Consider the following 19912-nt stretch of genomic DNA (forward strand, 5'->3'; position numbering starts at 1 on the left):
TCCAGTGTTGTTATACAGACAGTCTGGCATATGATTTTTTTGGATTTTACAAGACCAGTCTCAGCAATTTAGGGAGAACCTTTTTTAAAATAAAAAGGGCTGGGGATGCAGCTCAGTGGTACAGTACCCCTGGGTTTAATCCCCAGTACCACTCCACACACACACACACACACACACACACACACACACACAATTTATACACATTGATTTTTATAGTTTCATTTCATTCATTCTAACTACTACAAATTTATTTCTCTGTTTTCCTGTTGAAAAACATTTCAGTATTTTACTGTTGGGAACAAATAACACAATGAACATTTTTTTTACTTCTTTCTTTGGTTTGCATTTGAAAGTTTTCCTAGAGCATATACCTGGACGTCTGAATAGGTCCACTACCCACCAAGGGGCCAACAGCACCTGTCCACCATCTGTACCCCAGTGAAAACACTCAAAAATGTCTCCAATAGCCAGTTGTTCCCTGAGGAGCAAAATCACCAGCAGTTAAGAACCAGTGCATGTGTGCCTAAGAGGGAGCCACCAAGTTGTGAAGTGGGACAACTTACTAGATACTTCACTAGAGTGGCTGTGCAAATGTGTATCACACCAGTGGTATCCAAGAGCCCCACTTCCCCACATCCTCCCAATGCCAAATGTTGCTTCAGAATTTAGTAATTTTGTCCCTCTGTTCGGTGTGACCTGGTATTGATTTTAATTTTAATTGGCATGTGACACTTTTTGTTTTCAAAGATGATAGCAATCACCCTTCCCAGGGGTTGTGCTGGGTCTTTGTTAGCTTCTTCCCTTTGGGGGGATTGCTGAGTCATGGCACCCAGCACTGGGAGCCCTGACCTGGAATCTGCCTGCACAGCATGCCGCAGCAGAACTGGTCCTCTACCCCATCCCAAGGGGGTGGCAGGAGAGAGGAGGCCTTCAGAGGAGGCGCAGCCCTCTGTGCTTGGGGAAAGGTGAGCCCCTGGCACCTTTTCTAGGTTACCTGGCCCGGGAGGAAATGCAGAGATTGGAAGGGTACACAAACACTCTTGCTCCTCATGTGGAAGGGGCAAGAGGGATGCGGGCAACAGCATCCGCAGCCCACCAGGGCAGCTGCTGCAGCCACCAGGCTATGATGGCTTTTGTCAATGGCAGCAGGGGGCAGGCACAGCTCGGTGAGAAAGCACCAGGAGCAGGTAGCTCCAGGACCATAGGAGAAGGGTGAGCAGGAAAGAAGGTTCCACGAACACATGGGCATCTCCACCAGCCCAGGACACAGGCACCAGGCCCCAACTCACGAGCACAGTGTAGGCCATGGCAAGGATTCTTTAAGACTCCATGTTCTGCCAAGAACAGAAAGCAAGGAGGAGAGCCGGCTGTTAGGGGTGAGGGCACGCCTGCCTGTCGGCTCCATTGTCACATCACCAGATTATCCTTTCACTGTAGGATAGAACAGCTTAGATGGGGAACCGTGGTCATGAACCCAAAATTAGTACCATAGATCCATGTTTCATGTGTTAATTGAGCAACCTGGTGAGATCCTAATTTTTTTGTTTTTGTTGCCAGGAACTGAACCCAGGGACACTTAGCCACTGAGCCACAACTGCAGTCTTTTTTATTCTTTATTTTGAGACAGGGTCTCAGTGGGTTGCTTACAGCCTCGTTAAATTGCTGAGGCTGGCTTCAGACCTGCGATCCTCCTGCCTCAGCCTCCTGAGCCTCGGAGATTATAGGCACGCGCCACCATGCTCAACAAGACCATACATTCTTTAAAGGCAGGGATCATGTCATAGGATTCCTCCAAATACTCCACAACAGTTAGCACAGAGCTGGAGCCATACATTTTTAATAACACCTGTAGGATCATATTTGGGGGGCATGAAAAGAATGGCATGAAATGCACTTACCCACTCACACACCTTGTTTGTTTTTTCAAATAATTTTAAATACTTTTAATTCTCTGATCCATTTCTTTTCCTAAAATATCTATTCCGTACGGAAACAGGTATGATTCACTGCATTTTATAGAAAGGGTGATTTAGACCTAGCACGATTAACTGGCATGCCCCTAAAGACAGACTCAACACTGCAACCAAGGCCTACTACCTCCCCTTGAATCTCGTTCCCATTGCTGGGTGACCCTCACCCTCCTCCCTGTTCCCACTACTTGGTCCCCACTGAAGTGCCCCAGAGACATCATGGGTTTTGTTCTTAACAATGCAAAACATCAACCAACATCCACTTTGGACATCAACAGAGCCCAGATGATAGAAGTGAACGGCCAATCTCTGTTCACAGAAGAAAATCAATGCACCAAGGTGTAGTATGGTAAGGGGCTGGCATGTGGAAAGGGTGAGTGTTCAGGTGAGAAGAAAGGACCACAGGACAGGGGTTTGGAGAAAACTTAGAAGCACATCTTGGTTTTCAATATAGATGTACAGCAAGATCAGGTAGGACACACCAAGAATCCAAGATAAAAGGAGAATGTTAAATCCTTATTAAGATAAGAGTTATTTTAAGTCCTTTGGAGCTGCTGTTCTAAAAGTTCTGAGGGAGGAATTTGAAGAACAGTCCTTGAGGAAAAGAGGAATCCTGTCTTGCTGGGCATGGTGACACATGCCTGTAATTCCAACAATTTGGGAGGCTGAGGCAGGAGGATTACAAATTCAAGGCCAGCCTCAGCAATTTAATGAGACTCTATCTCAAAATAAAAAAATAAAATAAAATAAAATAAAAGGGGCTGGGGACATAGCTCAGTGGTAAAGCACCCCTGGGCTAAATCCTCAGAACAAAAAAAAAAAAAAAAAAAAAAAAAAAAAGAAGAAGAAGAAGAAAAGGAAGGAAGGAAGGAAGGAAGGAAGGAAAGAAGGAAGGAAGGAAAAGAAAAGAAAAAATTCTCTCTTGCCAAGAGGTCCCTCCCTTGACAAATGAGAAGCAGGATCCATCCTAGGGGTGGGGGCTTTAAGATTATATGAAGTTTTACTCCGAATTTTATATTACTTTACTAATAGGAATTTTTAAAGTCACTAGAATCTAGTGTTATTCCTGGAACCTATATAAAGAAAGGAAAGCTGAGACTAAATGTGAGAAATACTGATTTCTTTGTTGTTATTATCTAAAATCATCTATGCAGGAATTGTGTACCAGGCATTTTGTCACAATAATGCTACAAGATAGGTACTATTATCATTAGAATTTTTCATAGAAGGAACCTAGGCTCAGAGAGTTTAAGCAACTGCTCAAGGAAAACACAGCCAGTAAGTAACAAGGGCTGGAGTCAAATCCTAGTCACCCCTCTCTTGAGTCTTAATCTGGAAGCTATTGTGCTAAATTGAGGCTACAGCTATATGTATCTGAGTGTGCAGGGGTGGAAGGACAAAGTTTTTCAAGATATTTTCTTTTACAAAGTTTAAAATCTATGTCCTCAGAAAATACATACTATCACCAGACACGGTGGCGCACGCCTGTAAGCCTAGTGGCTTGGCAGGCTAAGGCAAGGGGATCACAAGTTCAAAGCCAGCCTCAGCAATACAGCCAGGCTCTAACGCAACTTAGCCAGAACTTGTCTCGAAATAAAATTCAAAACGGACTGGAGATGTGGCTCAGAGGTTAAGCGTCCCTTGGTTCAATTCCTGGCACCAAGAAAAATAATAATAAAAGAAAGAAGGAGGATACTATCAGAAGATCCGAGGCGGCGCCAACTTGGGGAAAGAAGTGCCCCAATCCAGCAGCACTCGGGAGGAAAGACAGGAAGGCGTTAGAGGTTCCGGAACCCAGAACCTTCCGATTGCTCAAGAATGGCTGGACCGCGCAGGCGGTCAGTGGCTCTAAGGCGGGGACAAGCCCAAAGCTTGAGGGACTGGAGACACTCGGGCAGCAGGTGGCGCGGACGGGAGTGAGGGACTGCAGCCGCTGCACCCTCCCTCTGCTTCCCCGCTTTCTGAAAAACAAAACAAAACAAAAAACATTCTCTACAGCCACCTAGGTGAGTAACTGCGCTCGAAAGCCACCTAGTGCCCAACCCCATCTTTTTTTCTTAAAAAAGTTCTGGGTCAAAAACAGCCTCTTCAAGGAAGGCTTTGATTGGCCCGCTCCGCCCCAGGGCCAGCCAATCAGAAGCTTGTTGCTAAGGCGGGGCTTCCCCAAACGGGGCGGAGGCAGCGGGTGTGGCCGCTGTTGCCGAGCTAGGAAAGCAGATTTGCTAGCTTGCTGGGTGGCTCTAAGTCCTAACCAGCTGCTGTGTGGGGATTGCGGGACATGGGTGGGTGAAGGAGCCGCCCTCGGCCCGCATCCGGAAGGGAGGGAGCCAGACACCTGCCTGCCCTTCCACCCGCAGCCTGCCCTCGCTCTCTTCCCCGCCGCTCTCCTTGCTGGGCAGGTCTGACTTCAGGCAGCCGGTGATGGGATCTCCAGGACCTGGACTGAAAGCCATTGTCATTGCCCCCCACCCCAAGACACACTGAGGAAGAAAAGCGCCGCAGGCGGAAGGTGCAAATAACACCCACCTCACACTTTGGGGGCAGATCAGACTGAAATGAAGACAATTCTGGTTTGGAGTGTGTGCCCCCCAAATCGCAAGTCTCCTAACGATTTAAGTTGGCCACCTGTAAAATTTGGCTAACAATAATGTTCATACTGCCACAAGGCAAAGATCTGGACCAGAAGATGTTAGAGTCCAAGATCCTGGAGTTGTTGGCTCAGCCTGGTGAAGGTGGAAGGGGAGACTATCAGAACAGGACAATTTCAACAGAAGTAAAGACCTCATTTCCAACCGTAGCTCAGTTACAAATGGGGGAAAAGGTGGAGGCAAATATACACCCTTGCAAAATCCCCTTTTGGCCTCACACCTAATTCCCAAGTCCCCTGTTTCTCTTCCATTGTGTAGCCTATATAAATGACCCCTGATCTGGTGATGGTAACGAAAATAATGTTTTTTTATTTAGGTACTAGGGATTGAACCCTGGGGCGCTTTACCACTTAGCTGCATCCCAGTACCCCCCTCCTTGCCTTTTTTTTAGACAGGGTCTCACCAAGTTGCTGAGGGTAGTCTTGAACCTGCAATCCTCCTGTCTCAGCTTCCCAAGCTGCTGGGATTACAGGCATGCACCACCACACCTGGCAAGAATAATGTTTAATAACAGTTATTATGTTCCTACTATGGGCTGGCACTTTTCCTGGCCGTGTATATCTCAATCCTTCCAACAATACTGAGTGGGAACTACTTTTGTCTTTTTATGTTTTTATTATTTTTTTTTTTTTTTTGGTACTGAGGATTGAACCCAGGGGTGTTTTACCACTGAACCACCACCCCCATCCCTTTTTGTTTTTATTTTGAGGCAAGGTTTCACTAAGTGGCTTAGGACCTCACTAAATTGCTGAAGCTGGCTTTGAACTTGAGATCCTCCTGCCTCAATCTCCAAGTCACTGGGATTACAGGCATGCACCACCATGCCCAGCCTATCTTCGTTTTAAAGATAAGAAAATGGAGGCACTGAGAAGTTAAATACCTTGCAGGCTGCCACAAAGCTAATGAAGGGCATAACTGGAGTCTCACCTAAGTTGTAGTTTCTATCTGGGGACCCCAACTGATCTTATTCTTCAAGATGTAGCCCTTCCTGCAGGATTGTCCAAAAAAAAGTCTAGAAAGGTTGCCTTTGGAAGTAATGCATACTTCCAAGAACAGGACCTTCTGTTCTGTCTTCTCAAGATTCTCAACAGACTGACTGTATGACCTCACCTATAAAATGCAAATAGGGCTGGCAGTGTAGCTCAGTGGTAGAGCAGTTCCCTAGCATGGAGAAGGCCTATCCCCAACACTGCAAAAAATAAATACATAAATAAATAAATAAATAAATAAATAAATAAATAAAACAAGCTAAAATGGGGGTTTTTATGTTAGATGAATTTTACCACAATAAAAAAAACAAAAACTAAAATGAAATCAGATCTCATTCATCTGTCCAGTCATGGTCACCTGAGCCAGTGTGGAACATCCCTAAATGCCAGAAGAGAGATAGAGTGGAGATCTCCAAACGTCACAGCTTCGTTGTGTTTTTAAATTGGATCCTACTTAGGGCAGACACTAGCTTTGAAGGTGGAGAATAGTGGGCAAGCATACAGGAAGCTGAGCCTGAGGACCTGGAGGTCTCAGGTATCAGATGGCTTCTCCAGGGCAGTCTGCGGTCTCTCGGTTCTCTCTCCCCCATCCTCTTACACTGGCAGTTTGCTGCTGGGCCACACCCACCTCCCCCTGCCCACCCGTTGCCCATCTCCTGGGGCACACCATCTGCCTGTCCTCCCCCTTCTCCAGGGACTTAGCTCCTTCTATTGAGACCTTTAAATAATTAAATGCCCCAAAGCCTCCCCCACGCTGATCCCCAGCCCCTGGCCTGGGGTGTTATTCAAAGCCCAGGAGCTGGACTGGAGGGCTGCCAACCCCACCGCCTCTATTCAGCTCTTTTCTTTCCCGGCTCAGCTGCCGGGCGGCGGCTAATGGGCCTTTTCTCTTGCTTTGGCCCCTCCGCTTGCCAGGCCTCGTTCACAGGGAAAAAAGAGAGAGAGAGAGAGAAGAGCTGTAAGGCCCTGATGAGTAGGGGACCAGCAGGACGCTCTAGGTTGTCGTCTGTCCTACGCTGGGGTGGGGAGGACGCAGACTCCAGATCCACCTTGCAGGAGGAAAGGGATGGGACCGAGGGTGGCGAGAGAGGGTCGGATCGGCTTGGCCAGCTCCTCAGCCCAGCGGGAGCGAGGGCCACTCCCTCTACTCCTGGGGAGCTGTGAAGCCAAGCCCGGAGAAGAGGGGTTGTGACATGGAAGGGGCGGGGTTGTCAATCACCTGAGTACTGTGGAGTCTGAGCAGCCTCCTCATGCAAATTATCCTGGTGAGTCCCTGAAACTTTGGTCCAGACACAAAGGAGCTTCTTGGGGCCCCCGTCGCCTCCCTCCTTCCCTCCCCGCCCTGCAGCAGCCCCCTCCCAGCCATGCCAACAAAAGGCTGGAGCCCAGCGGCGCGTGAAGGAGTGAATGGGCGAGACCCTCCCCGGTGACGTCCCACCAGACAGATGGCAACAGTTGCCCCACACCAGTTGCAAGCCTCCTTTCATCCTTCTCCCAGTCATAAAGGAGAAAGGCCCGTCCCTCCAGAGCCCAAGCAGCTCCTCAGCGCCGACCCAAAGACGGGGCGGGGGAGGGCCGGGACCGAGGTGAGAGGGGAACCGACGCTGGATGTTTGGTTGCAAAACAAAAAGTATGCTGAAAGCGCCGGCACTGGGGCCAGCTTGCCCATCTGTCCTCCTTTGGGGAAGCGTGCCCCCACGCTCCTCCTAGGCTTCTGGCCAGCGCTGTGCAGAGAGCCAGCCCCCCACCCCCGCCCCTGGGAAGGGAGACCTTAGTTTGGGGCAGCACACTAGCCGCCATAGTTTGGGGCTTTGTATTTTGAGACTGTCATCAAACAAAAATCCCTTGGCAGACCATTGTTCGCCTCTTCAGAAATAGGTTAAACGGAAAATCCAAGGCCCTGGGGGACAGGTGGAGAATGGAGGATCTGGTGTTCGGTGATTAAATAGTGGTGTGAGTTGGCACAGAGTGGGATTCAAAGTCATCCACAAGGGCCCTCAGACACTAAGAAGCTAGTGACAAGGAGTGGGCCAGTACTCCTAAGTCTTATCTCAGCTAGCCATCTGCTTGTTGTGTGATTCTGGACTAGACATCAGGACTAAGTCCCATTTTCCTCTGTACATTGGAAGTAGAAACACCCCACCCCTACCTCCCAGTATGGTGGGAAGTAAGCTCAAGTGCCATCCAAAGTTCTGGAAGCAGAAACTGTGCAAATATAAGGCTTTATCCTCAACATCCACGTGCCCATACTTCCCAGGAGCTGGAGTAGACTTGGCACTTTGAACATTTTCAAACTACTTCACCTCAGTCAAGATGTGACTGAGACCAGACAGGCTCAAAGCAAGCTAAGATCTTTCTTTAGAAAGCAGGGGCAGAACTGGGCATGATGGTGGTACACCTGTAATCCCAGCATCTCGGGAGACTGAGGCAGAAAGATGGCAGTTTCCAAGCCAGCCTCAGCAACTTAACAAAATCCTGTCTCAAAATAAAGACTAAGAAAGGAATGTGGCTCAGCTGTTAAGCCCTTGGGTTCAATCCCTGGTAAAAGAAGGAAGGAAGGAAGGAAGGAAGGAAGGAAGGAAGGAAGGAAGGAAGGAAGGAAGGAAGGAAGGAAGGAAGGAAGGAAGGAAGGAAGGAAGGAAGGAAGGAAGGAAGGAAGGAAGGAAGGAAGGAAGGAAGGAAGGAAGGAAGGAAGGAAGGAAGGAAGGAAGGAAGGAAAAAAGAAGGGAGGGAAGGAGTGGGAAAAAAAGGGTAGAGGCAGAGGCTGAGCTGCAGCTAACATCTGCCCTAGGTCTCCCGAGTCTCAGATTTTTTTTGTTTTAATCTCCATCCTCCTTTGCCTTCCAACATCATTTCTGCCTAACTTGGGAAGATTAGGGGGAACTCTGAGTTAAGGTGCTAGAGACTTCCTTAAATTGAGAATAAAATATGCTAAAGATTTAAAGATTGAGCTCAGTGGTGGAACACTTGACTAACGTGTGAAACGCTCAGTTGGATCCTCAGCACTGAAAAAAAAAAAAAAATTCCTGAATAAAAAACAACTATTTTTTATTCTTTGTGTGTTGACACAGTAAAAAGATGTAGCCAAGTCATGATTCTGAGGCCATAGGCGTGCATTTTTCAGGGCTGAACACCTCAGTTGCTCTTTCTGCAGAAGGGCCAAGCCAATGGTGCTAAGGCGGGGGTGGGGGAGCATGGGGTCTCCAGTGACTGTCCAGGGACCATAGGGAACAGTGCTCTCTTCAGTACTGTCCTTCTAGCTGGCTTTTGTTTGCATTGGCCAGGGTGCAGGTATTCAGAGCTGGTTTGGGTTTCTTCTCTTCAGCATAAGATAGTAAAGATGTGTTAGCTGCAGAGGCATTTCTCAAAACATCTCTTTCCCAATCCTTGCTCAAGCTAACCTCACCCATCTCTGATTATTTCCACTTGTCCAGCAACCACGGGAGCACTTACAGATAATGTATCATTCTGTATAATTCCATTAGTTTGCATTTAGTCCCATGTAGTCAGTGTCTTGGGTACAGTGCTCTCATGTATAATTATCCTGTCACCTCCTTTGGACTAACACCTCCCCCTGAAGGACCCATCCCTGATCTTTCTTCCCGGCCCACCCCCAATCTCTATGCTTCTCACAAGGACCCATCTCCACACATGAGAGGGCTCTTACTCAGGGACACTCATTGCCTGCTGACCAGAACAGAAGACTGAAAATCCAAAACCAGAAAAATACCTTTCAAGCCACCATGAGCAACTGGCCCTGGGCTAGACCCCAGATATAGCCCCTGAACCCCAAGGCCAGCATTGATCCACAGCAACCCCTCATGTTCAAACAGCACTATAAACTTAACAAGAGTTTTTACATCTTTTTCCACTGTCCAGAGAATCGCTTCCCTAGGACACAATCAGTACTCTGTAATTTTTCCCCTGAAAGTGCCAATAGAGAAATCTATTGGTCAAACAGTAACTATAACCAGGAGATTATTTTCCTTTTGTGAAAACAAGAGAAGCCACTGAGACCTAAGCCTCCACCTGGAGCAGGCTCCGGTAAAAAAGGAAGTGGGTCACAACATGAACACAAGAGTCCCTGTGTTTTGCATCGGGGCTGGGAAATCAGCAGCTGAAATTCCTGATCAGAGTGAAGCAATCCATCTGGCTTGGTTGGGCTGTTTTGGATCAAGCTTTCTCCAACTAGACAGAGGCAAAGGGCACAGAAAAAAGGGATTCCACCCAAATGTCTCGACTAGATTGCCCCGTCCCCTCCACCCTGGCTGCAGCTTCTTACCCAGGTATTGTGTTAGACACAGACACTGTGGTAGATGTTGAGCAATAGCAGAGGGGATCTCTGGGATCTTCTGTTCAAGTTGAAATACAACATAAGCAAAAAGGAAATCCATGGAAGACGCGTGCGCGCGTGCACGCACACACACACATACACACACACACACACACACACACACACACACACAGATACATATACCCTTCCCACTACAGATATGAATGATGGAGGAAGCAGTAACTTTTCCCTCTAAAAATTCAGCAGGCGTTTTTTTTAAAAAAATCACTAAAGACTAAATAATGGCAGCGAGTTTACAGAGAGGAGACATGAAACTGAGTTCATGTCTGAACTCAGACATGAAAAATGTGTAAGGTTGGAATTCCAAACAGCTTATCTTCTGTAGCTATCTGCAAAGTGAGCTGTGGTTCCATGTAAAAGCTCTTGGAATTCAGAAACCAAGAGGGCTAAGGGGGACAGGTGTGTGTGTGTGTGTGCACGCACACGCCAGTCCTGGATTCAAGCCTGACTACCATTTACTAGCAGTGGTCATGGGTAATTTGCTTAACCTGAGCCTTGGTCTCAGGGTAATGTCAAGGCCAGGGAGTTGCCCGGAGGGATTAATGAGATACGCACATACCTAGTGCTCAGCAACGCTACTTATTATTATTCTGTTAGCCCATCACAAACATAAAGACAGAAAAGGAGTGAAGCAGTTATATTACCATTCATTTGTTTGCAGCTTTGTACCAGGCCCTGTGTACGCACTAGGGATAAACGAGGGCATCAAATCCATAGCCCAGGTCCCCAGGATCCAACCGTCAACAGGGACACAGAAATGAAATGATCACACTGATTAATGTATTATTTCCATTCAAATGGAGAGACAAGAACCCCAAAATGCTGCTCTGCCTGGGAGCAGTGGCTGGTGGGAACCCCAGGACTGCCGTCTTGGCACCAAGCCCATTGGGGCTGGGCAGCTAGGGGTTAATGAAGATGGGGAGCGTGTCGCTGCACAGGGCTGAGCTAAGGAAACAGGCTTGATGAAGATCTCCCCTCCACTCTTGGCCTTTGCCTGGGGAGACAATGCCATCATTTCATGGCAGGTGGAGAGTGGAGGTGACCCCGCATGGCCTGGGCTTCTGATGTAGAACTTAGAGTCCAGAATGGCCAAGCCTTTGCCCCACAGATATTGGGGGTGACCCACACTTTAGGCTCTGACCCCTCACTTTTCACCCTGGACAGAAAAACTGGGGTTGGGAGTTTATGGACATTTCACTTGTGAAATGACCCCTCCAGTCTGACCCAACAGCAGGCCCTGGCCTGCTCCGGAAGCCTCTTCCTCCCTGGTCTGTTACTGTTTACAAGCTCTCAGAAAGGCAGGTGTCAGGAGGCAGCTGCTTCTTGTGGTCGGTTCTCCCTAGATACAGCAGCAGGGCCTCCCCCACACGGGCTGCCATTGGCTGACAGGCAGCCAGAGCAGAGCAGACTCTCTCCCAGGCCTCAGCCACCCCAGCCAGCAAATAAAGAGGGTACAGGAAACACCTGGAGGGGAGGGCAGCTGGCAAGGGAACCCTATGCCCAAGAGAAGAAAGGGTTTGCGGGGAGCTGGGGGAGGGGGCCAGGCCCTTAATTACACTTTTCTTGGCATCCACCAGCTGCTGACAACTAACAGATGAGTTGCTCAAGTGTGCCTACACACACGCACACACACACACACAAAGCACCAGTCCTAGTGCCAAAAGAAGAGAAGAGAGATCGTCAGGAAACTCTAACCGGGCTTTTGCCTCCTCACCCTCAACCCCTCAGCCACAGATTCTGAGCCTCTCTGAACCAAGTACATTGAAAGCCATGGCTGAAGCATGGAAATAGGGCATCTGCCTTCGTTTGTGTTTTCTGTACTGGGAACTGAACCCGGAGTATTTTGCCACTGAGCTACATCCCCATCCCTTTGTGTTTTGAGACAGGGTCTCACTAAGTTGCTTGGGGCCTCATTAAGTTACTGAGACTGGAACTGTCAATCCTCCTGCCTCTCAGCTTTCCAAGTCTCTGAGCCATCACTCCTGGGACCTCAACCCTTGTTCTATGAAAGCTTCTTCCATTTATTTTCAGATTTACTTATCTGGCTCTTCATTCATATCTGCTATTGTTTGCATATTATTTCAAGTTCTTGTGGTTCCAGATGGATCAGTCCTTTTTTTTTTTTTAATTTTTAGTTGTAGACAGACACAATCCCTTTATTTTATTTATTTATGTGGTGCTCAAGATCGAACCCAGTGCCTCATGCACGTGAGGCAAGCACTGTACCACTGAGCTACAACCCCAGCCCCTGGAATAATCTTAATCAAGAAGATCAAATGAAGTCTCTTCCGTGTCCATCCAGAACATGTTGGCTCCTGCATAGACCATGTGCTGGGAAGTCCGTTGCAGGCAGGCTGTTTGAAAGGCTCCCTCACTCCTTCTTTGGAAATTCCACAAAAGGGCACTTGCCCTTTTAGGTCCAGAGTGGGAGGCTAGGGTTGCCTTAAGGAAGGGCTCACCTGTGGGCGCACCACGGTTTGCTCAACCCATATTTATGCATTCAACTGCTGGTGTACCTGGGCCTGCTCTGCACCCCGTAGTAAACAAGCAGGTGGGAAATAGAAGACAATGGTTCCTCCTTTGTAGGCCCATAGTGCAACCACTGGAGAGGGGATCAGAGCCTTCAGAGCCTCCAGACCTGAATCCAAAGCAATTTAAGATCTGCTGACTCCATTTGTTATAAAAGTGTGAACATTAATAATGTGTATAAGTCATTAAGGGACTGGAGTAAGAAATATGTCATGACCGTGTGAGCAGTGCCTTATGTACACAGGTTGAAAAGCCCTGAGGCACCAGGTGTGGTGGCGCACACCTGTGATCCCAGCAGCTCTGGAGGCCAAGGCAAAAGAATCACAAGTTCAAAGCCAGCCTCAGCAACTTAGCGAGGCCCTGAGCAACTTGAGCAAGACTCTGTGTCTATATAAAAAAATAAAAAGGACTGGGGATGTGGCTCAGTGGTTAAGCATCTCTAGGTTCAATCCCTGGTGTCAGAAAAGAAAAAGAAAAACTCCGAGGTAAGAATGGGCAGGATCAGGACAAGAGGAATCATTTCTTGAAGAGGCAGCAGGCGAAGGGAAACACATAGACTCTGGAGACAGAATCATCTAGGTTTCACCCCTGTCCCCACCTATCCCTGTGCTAGTTACCGATGCTTTGCTTCCTCGTCCGTCTTTGAAGTCAGAATATCTTCATGCCTAAAGGTGAAGGCACCAGGCAGAGCCCCGCAATAGTGAGTGGTCAGCACACAGGTCTTTAAAGAGTGGCTCTGTGCCACGCACACTGGCAGAGTAGACTGGCACATGTGGGCAGGGCTGTATGGAAAGACGAGCAGGAGAAAATGTGACAAGGTGAGGAGTCTGGGCCTGGTTTGACTTTGGAAGGATTGGAAGCACGTTGGATTTCCATCTTAAGGATTCAGAATGGAAATAAAAAAATAAATGGCAGCAGAAAGGGAACAACATGAAGAAAATGGCCTTAGGTTGTCCCCGGGTTCTGTCTAGGTGGGAGGTGGGGGAAGGTAGGCATGGGGGGCGCTGGAGAAGGCTATTACAGTATTGCAAGTGCAAAAGGGGCAAAACCTGGACCAGGTGCTGGTCAGACAAGGAACAGAAGTATCAGAGGTTTTTTTTTTTTTTTTTTCCATTCCATCTAGATATGAAAATGGAATCGTGAGAGATGAGTTCGCACAAATGACTCCTCATTGTACAGATTAGATAACTGAGCCTCAGAGCAGGGAAAGGACTACTCCAAGATGTTGAAGATCGCATTACTAAGTTATTGTCAGTCCTGAAACTAGGGTCCCTATTTGTCAACTCCTGTGTCCGGTGCCATTTCCACCACCTTGCAGCCAGCCTCCAAATCAACATCGGGAGTGTGGACAGGATCAGCATTTCATAGCTATGATATCTATTCCTGTCTCCAGCGCCAAGGTCTGAGCTCTTTCCTGGCACAGCCCAGCCTTCTCTCCAGGTGATTACCCTCCAGGTAGACCCACTTAGGGAGTTAATTGATAACTAAACCTCCCTCTGAAATTATGGAATTATTACTTAGAGTATGTCCACCCTTCTAAGTGACATTCACATTTCAATGGCAGCCTGCAAGGACTGTTTTCTTAAGAAGGTGCAATCAAGTCTGGCAAAATGACGCACACTCTGTGATCCCAGCAACTAGGAAGGCTGAGGCAGGAGGATCACAAGTTCAAGACCAGCCTCAACAACTTAGCGAGACCCCTTCTCAAAATATAAAAATTTAAAAGGCTGTGGATATAGCTCAGTGGTAAAGTGCCTTGGGTTCAATCCCCAGTACCAAATAAATAAAAAATAAAAAGGGCTGGGGATGTAGCTCAGTGTTAGAGTGCCCCTGGGTTCAATCCCCAGGGTCACCAGGGGAAAAAGCGCAATCATAGGCTACCAATGAATGCCAGCTGTTTTGAGCTGGAGCTCACAGGCCAATCCTAAGTGAACTTGCATTTTTTCTTCTACAATCTGATCTAAATCCCTTTCACCTACCAGCCTCCACTCTCCACAGCCTTGACATTCATTCCTTTGACCAGACCTACTAAGGATCAGACACCTCCTAAGGATAAGACACAGCTCAGGCAAGGTCCTGACCTACAGTGGAGCTGTAGATTCAGGGTTGTAAGGAATAGGACAGAGGTAAGAATCGAGCATTATGGGAAATCAAGGTATGGCGATGTAACCCAGTGTTTGAAGGAAGATGTTACTGAAAAATTGCCTGGAAGAGATGGTCTGAAATCTTGAAGGCAAGAGTTAACCAGACAAATGTAGGTGGGTAAGAGGGGTCAGGGCATTCCTGGAGCAAAGACCCAATGACCGCAGTCCCAAGCTCAGGTTAACAGGCCCCAGTCCAGGATGGGAGAGCTGCTAGTCTCATCCTCTAATACCCAAGGAGAGTCCCCTTATGTGTCCTCAGTTCCACCAGATATATACCAAAATGTGCCTTCCTAGAGATCATGGCCATGACAGCACACCATAACGTCCTCAATACAAAACCTCACTCCTAGTGTGTGGTGGGGCAGAAACACCTCTGTCCCCATTCTTGCATGCATCAGAGAGCACACATTTAGGGACCGATTCAGATCATGGTTTTTGTTTGGTTGGTTGGTATTAGGAATTGAACCAGGGGTGTTTTGCCACCAAACCACATACCCAGCCCTTTTTGTTTTTAATTTTGAAATAGGTTCTTGCAGAGTCGCCGAGGCTGGCTTCTAACTTGCAATCCTCCTGCCTTAGGCTCTGGAATAGCTGGGATTATAGGTGTGTGGCACCGCATCTGACTACTATTTTTTAAAACACAAAACCCAATGTTGAACACTTTAAAACTTAGTTGCCCTTATTAGGATTTGGGGAGATATTAAATAAATGTCTACATTTTAGGCTTCTAGGCTTCTCTTGAAAAGTCACTGTACCCTGTATTGCTACTGGTCTGCCATCGTGACAGGGGATCACAGCTATGGAGCTGAAGCAATTTTCAGAAAAACTGTGAGCTCACTTCCAGGTTTACTGCATCCTCTGTCCAGGTATCCTCACACATTTGCTCCCAGGTCCCATCTCCCTCTCCTGGTGCCCACTGGACTTTAAATGGCCCCTCCCTGGGGGATGCTGGTAAATAAAGTAGTTCTGGCTCCAACGCACCCACTTATTATCTCCTCTTATCTGATGTGCTCTAGGCAGCCTGTCCAGTTTACTGGACAAGCATTGAATTAAGGCCCGCCCTTGTTTGTGGAACTGGGGGTGGGGAGTGGTAAAGTCAAGCTTTGGCAGGAAACCAAGTAACTTGGTGTTTCCTATCAAAACAGGGAAGAGGATTCACTCACTGCACATCCAGGTAGCCTCTAAGACTGAGTTCAAACATTTTTCTGGCCAGCTCTACAGAGAAATGGTCTGGAAGGAAGGTCAGAGAGCTGGGCTTGCTCTTCTCCCCTTCCTCATTGATTTCTCTTCTGGGAAGGGACAGCACATGGCTGTGATCCCACAGATAGGCAGAATGGAAGCAAGAAGTTGGAGAAACCCTCTCCCCACCCATTTTACGTGGACCTGAGCACGTAGCCCAGTTTGGTATTAATCTACAGGCCTACCAATGGAGCCAGCGAGGTCAGGTACCTCACAAGGACACCGCACACTTCTGCAAGAATGACAGAGATCAGAAGTGAGTGCATCCAGTTAACTTTCACTCGGCAGAGTTACTACTAAGGCTATACAGGACACTGGCAAGGGCTTTTGGACTGTGAACATTTTTAAACAAAGAACTGAGAATCATATTTCTAGGGGAGAGGCCACCGGCTGCTTGATTAGTGTTAACTGCAACCATCCTTGAAGGTGCTAGTAGGAACTATTACTTTATTTTGGGCCTTGTTCTACCACGAGGCCACACCCCCATCCCTATTAGTTATAATAATGGTTTCCTGCTAGTTATCCATATGCCATATGCCCTTCATCTCAGGACCAATTCAGAGCCATTGAGGAGATGAGGTTAACTTCTCCCTGGAGCAATAGTTCGAATTTCTTGGCACTTAATGTGCCAGGGGGGTGGGAATGTGATTCAGCGTTTGCCTAACATGCCCAACACCCTGAGATTGATCCCCACACTGTAAAAACACACCAAATGAAAACCCAAGTGCTAGGACTAGTCCAGGTAGTTTGTGGATCTCATTTAATCTTTATAACATTTTGCCATGGGTCTATTCTCAGTCCCATCTTACACCTGGGGAAACTGAGGCCTGATTGGTGACTTGCCCCAGGTTGCTCAGCAAGAGCTAGGGGGCTGAGCTGCCACGGGCCACCACCAGGTCTCCCCACCGGAGCCTGGGCTCCTGACCTCTTGCAGGGCTGCCTCCCTGAGCTTGGAGAATGAAAGCTTGGCAGGCAGGAGTCTGACCCAAGATTATTATTCTTTTCTAGCCCAAATGACTTCTCAGTTCAACTAATTAAAAAGAATGATAATAATGGTGCTAAAATGCCCTACAGGATTGCCCAGATAATGGGGATGATTTAGACTCAAAAGCTGAGGGAAGAACAGAGGTCATTTCATTTAATCCTACTTTCTAAGATAGGAAACGCTGGGATGAGGGTTCCAAACTCACACAGCTAGTTGGGGGGAGGAACCCCATGCCATAGGTCTTCCCAGCCTCCAGCTCGGCGGCACCATCCTTTGTTAAGCCAGGGATGCTGGTGCCAGCCTGGAAGCTGGGAGCCTCAGTCTGCACTCTTTCCTTACCAAAGGCTGCTGTAGCGGCCCATGCCAGACCTGCAGAGGTGGCTTCTTCCTTCTGGGGCTTGTTAGTTGCAGCATCAAGGACTCCCCCACCCAAAGCTCTTTATCAGGAACCAGGATGGGCTCTTAATCAGCAGCTGCCAGGACCCTGTCGACGCTCTCTGGGGAGGTACATTATCACACCCAAACAGCTGACTGAGCACAGGTTACCAGCTGACACTGTTTACCCTGTGGGGAAGCACGAAGCAGAGCGGACCAACCTAGACCTAGTCCCTGAACACAGGAAAGCCACCACCTGCTATTCCTCAAGCAGTCCCAGGCCATGCCCCTACACCCCATCTGGTCAAGTGGTACTCTCTGCCCCTTCTGACACTGATCCAATCTAAGGTAAATAACTTTGGTCCCAGAACCCTGTCATGTAAATTGAGAAAGTATCAGTCTATCAAGATCCAAAAGCAATCCCAAGACAAATCTGCCATTGAAGATACAGAGGGTGAGATGTCCCCTCAACCTCCAGACAACCTTCCCTGAATTTCAGGCTTCCACTGAACAATGAAACGTCCTTCATGAACGGAGCCTCTTAGGAAATAAGAAGGAGCCAGGCACAGTGACTTACACCTGCAATCCCAGTGTCTTGGGAGGCTGAGGCAGAAGGATCACAAGTTCTAAGCCAGCCTCAGCAACTTAGTGAGACCCTAAGCAACTTAGCAAGATCCTGTCTCAAAATAAAAAGGGCTGGGATGTGGCTTAGTGGTTAAGTACCCCTGGGTTTAATCCCTGGTACAAAAAAAAAAAAAAAAGGAAACAAGATTAAAACTACTGACTTTATACTAAACTTTGTAACCAAAAAGAAGAGCACACCAAGATAGGCAAAACTTCCTGGACTCCAACCTTGTCCTTACATCCAAAAAATGAGTACCCAGGATATTTATATTCGAAGCTACTAATGAAAATGGGACTATTCCTTGAAATAACAGCCCCTTTAGCCAGGCACACTGACAAAAAGCCTGTAATCCCAGCAATTTGGGACATGAAGGTAGAAGGATTACAAGACTGAGGCCAGCCTCAGCAACTTAGTGAGAACCTGTCTCAAAATAAAAGAGCTGGGGTCATAGCTCAGTGGCAAAGCATCGCTGGGCTCAATCCCCAGTACTAAAATAAATAAATAAATAAATAAATAAATAAATAAATAAAAGAAATAGCAGCCCCTTGATACGAGCAGACCCCTTATGACCCGATGCCCTGGCCTCCTCCATCCCCAGCCTTTGTCCCCCTACCCCCCTTGCCCAGTACAAGCACCACACCTAGCTCTCTAGTCTACCTCTGACCCAGCACAGCTAGGACAAACACATGTTTGCTTCTTAAGGTCACAAAGGTATGAAATGGAATGAGTGATGTGGCACTGGGCATGAATGAGCATGCTTAAAATTCAGTTAAAACACAGTCCGTTTTTGTGGGAGGCTGAGGCAGGAGAATCGCAAGTTTGAGGTCAGCCTCAGCAAAGTATTGAGGCCCTAATTAAGATAGTGAGACCTCTCTCAAAATAAAATAATAAGAAGCGTTGCGGGTTTAGCTCTTTGGTGAAGCACCCTGGGTTCAATCCCCAGTACCAAAAAATAAAATAAAATACAACCCATCTTTGGCCAAGAAAAAACTAGCCCAGGTCAAAAATGTGACTGTAATTTCAGTGGGAGCCGGGAGCCTGTGTCAAAACCACACAGAAAGAACCCAAAGGTCAGAGGTGGTAGATGGTTCTCATTTCCATGTATAGATCCTATCCCTATGGCCACAGGGAGTTATAAATTGTTAACAAACCCTTGGCTCTCACGTCAGCGTATGCTTCAGAAGTGGCTGCTCTGTAGCTAACTTGTAGCACTGGCAATCTGCCGCGTTTGGCTCCAGTGCATGGATTCCGAGGCCCAACAACTCTTGTCTAATTCGGGAGGAATGGCAGGTAGCAAATGGCAGTTGCAGAAATGTGGACATTCCCAGAACCTTTCCTGGGAACTACGAACAACCCTGCCCCAGCCTCCCCGATCGCCACCCTTTGTCCATGAGATAGGCAATGTCTTAATCATTTTTAATATTTTCAGTGCTGCCTAGGACTGGCTGACAATAGTTATGTCCCTCAGAATCTGCAGGGGAGGGGTTCTAGGAGCCCCTGCAGATACTAAAGCCCATGAATATTCACGTCTCTTACATAAAACGACATAGCATTTCTAAGGAACCTACATGCATCCTCTGTATACTTTAAATCATCTCTAGGTTACTTGTAACACCTAATACGACATAAGGACTATGTATATAATTATTATACTGCCTTGTTTAGGAATGGCAAGGAAATCATGCCCGTACAAGTTCAGTACAGATGCAGCTGTCATAGGTCTAACCTTAGTACATGAAGCAGATGTGAAGCCAGCGATGCCTAACAAGTACTGGAGACCCAAGATCTAAGAAATGGTGAGTAGTTACAGCAGGGTGGGCCCACGCATCACTTCCTTCACATGGATTCAGCATCATACCTAGCATGTGGCAAATTCAAATACTGCTTTATGGAACTTTCTGGAATCTTTTTCTGAAGAATTTCAAGCTGTGGCTGAATCTCTGGATGTGGAACTCACCAATATGGAGGACTAACTATGCATTTGCTGAATGAATGACCAAATAAAACTAAGGACAACCAAGAACTGGAGGCATAAGATAGAGACCTGGCTAGAC

This window comes from Sciurus carolinensis, chromosome 12 (genome assembly GCF_902686445.1).
Source record: "Sciurus carolinensis chromosome 12, mSciCar1.2, whole genome shotgun sequence".
Taxonomy (NCBI): domain Eukaryota; kingdom Metazoa; phylum Chordata; class Mammalia; order Rodentia; family Sciuridae; genus Sciurus; species Sciurus carolinensis.